Below are 1953 nucleotides of genomic sequence, written 5' to 3'. Positions count from 1 at the left end.
GTGTGTGTGTGTGTGTGTGTGTGTGTGTGTGTGTGTCAGTTAAAATAATTGTTATGATATCATTTTAGTGTGTTAGCTATTGTAAAAAACTGTAATGCATATTTTGAAGCATCACAAGGTGAATGGAAATGGCACTATTCAAAAAACAAAAACACTTCCTCTTTTTCGCAAAAAAAAGTTTATACGCTCAAAAAGGAGTTATGTAATGTAAAAAAGGAGAGATGGAAACACGTTTGCCGAAAAAGTTCTGACGTAGAAAACATTTACCTCACACGGTTGATCAACTGTTCTCCTTGGCCGACTGCAGCTGGACCCTCCTCCCACTGTCAGCGTCTTCTCAGTTATTCCTGTAAGAGAATTGCATTTCTTTCTCTACGTCTCCAGACATCATGTAACATCGCCAAACAGTAGTTGATAGAATAAGTACAACTTTCCAGATAAAAGCAGTAGATATGCTGCATTTCAGTAGTCTTGGGAAGTGGTAATTTCCCTGTTCCCACTGGTAGATTTAGTGGTAATATTCCACTGGTATAGTGGAAGAAATGAAACTGCCCCCAGTTTCGATTTCAAGATGGCAGCTACTCACAGCTTTAGAAAGTTAACTCTGTAACTTTTACTGTTAATTATCTTTCTTAATTTTTTTGTGCATGTTTAATCATTCGCACAAGTAGTGTGTTTTCTGTGCAATGCTGTACTTATTAAAATCAATGTTTATTTGCATGACGTACGTAGTAGAGCTCTCTTTTTGCCATTGTTTATATTGTAGCAGTGTTGTAGCTAGGTTAGCGTTAACAATACAATCGCCTGTCGGCAAACTGGAATGCAGTTTCATATGGTTTGTGGGGAAATGACATCACTACCATTTACCAGTTCTGGAAACACAATGTAAATGGAATGCAGCAACTTAGCCAGGTTAAAACCAGCCCCTTGTACTTTGCTTTGCTTCGTACAGAAACTTGGCTATTGAGAAGTGATTTCTTGCTGGAGGTGTGGCCTCTGTTGAAGTTTAAAATGATTGGATCTGATTTACCCAATTGCTAATGGTTGGCTGTGACGTATGCAGTGCGACAGCGCCACTGTGAAGGAGGCTAAGCTAAGAGGCTAATCGGAAATTGCGTGCACTGTAAACAAACCTACTTAGAGGAGCGAAGTACCGAGCCAAATGAGACCACTGTAAATGAGTGCTGCAGACTTGAGAAACAAATTTAATTTAATTTGGAAGTCTTGTCAACGCAGACACTGTGCAGAAAATCAACGTTCTCGTTCAAACCCATAGCAAAAATTGTCTGGCTAATCTGTGGTTTAATCTCATTTTACGAGATCAGTTTGAGCTTTCTCATATTCGTATCATTGTGTGATCATTTGTTTCTGAGTTAAGCTGAGACGAGACAAGACATCTCTGAGGTTGAGTTGAAATAACTGTTCGAGCAATACTTGAGAAATGGGATAAACAGAGGAGATCTCATAATTGTATCCCACTTATCTCAATTATGTCTTGGTCATTTTGAAGGAGAACTAAAGAGAATAACATGAGATGTATGTAAAACTAAAATGAGAAAAATCTGAGAAACTTGAGCCTTAAAACAGACCTTACCATTGTGTGTCTGATGTCTCTTCCATGTCTTATTATTTCTCTTTAATGTCTTACTGAAGCTATATATGAGAATGATATTTGAGCCATATTTGAGAAATATGAGAATAAATTGAGAATGTAATTTAAATATTAATTATATTTATTAATAAGAATAAACTGTAAAAACAATACACAATATTGAAAAGTTTAACACTTTTATTTGGGTAACAACATTAGTACATTATCAATCTTAGCAGCATTTACACTAAAAAATGTAAAACAAATATGCAAAAATAAAAATTCATTCATCTACTTATCCCCTTGCTGATAAGAGGTGTAGTTTTTTAAATCTTTAAACCTAGAGTAAAACTAAAAAAGAT

General features: G+C 35.8%; 1 long non-coding RNA gene across 1 annotated transcript in view; it reads right to left on the bottom strand.

The window, feature by feature from the left end:
• Window positions 1–318, bottom strand: part of LOC106531406 (uncharacterized) — a 43066-nt gene extending 42748 nt beyond the window's left edge. The window contains exon 1 of the long non-coding RNA XR_001311904.1: window positions 268–318. This is a non-coding gene — a long non-coding RNA (uncharacterized LOC106531406). The remainder of the gene's footprint in view (window positions 1–267) is intronic.
• Between the last annotated feature and the right edge of the window lie 1635 nt (window positions 319–1953).

Source organism: Austrofundulus limnaeus, unplaced genomic scaffold (genome assembly GCF_001266775.1).
Source record: "Austrofundulus limnaeus strain Quisiro unplaced genomic scaffold, Austrofundulus_limnaeus-1.0 Scaffold628, whole genome shotgun sequence".
Classification (NCBI taxonomy): Eukaryota; Metazoa; Chordata; class Actinopteri; order Cyprinodontiformes; family Rivulidae; genus Austrofundulus; species Austrofundulus limnaeus.
The sequence above is the reverse complement of the archived record's forward strand: the minus strand, read 5'-3'. Positions and strand labels throughout refer to the sequence as shown.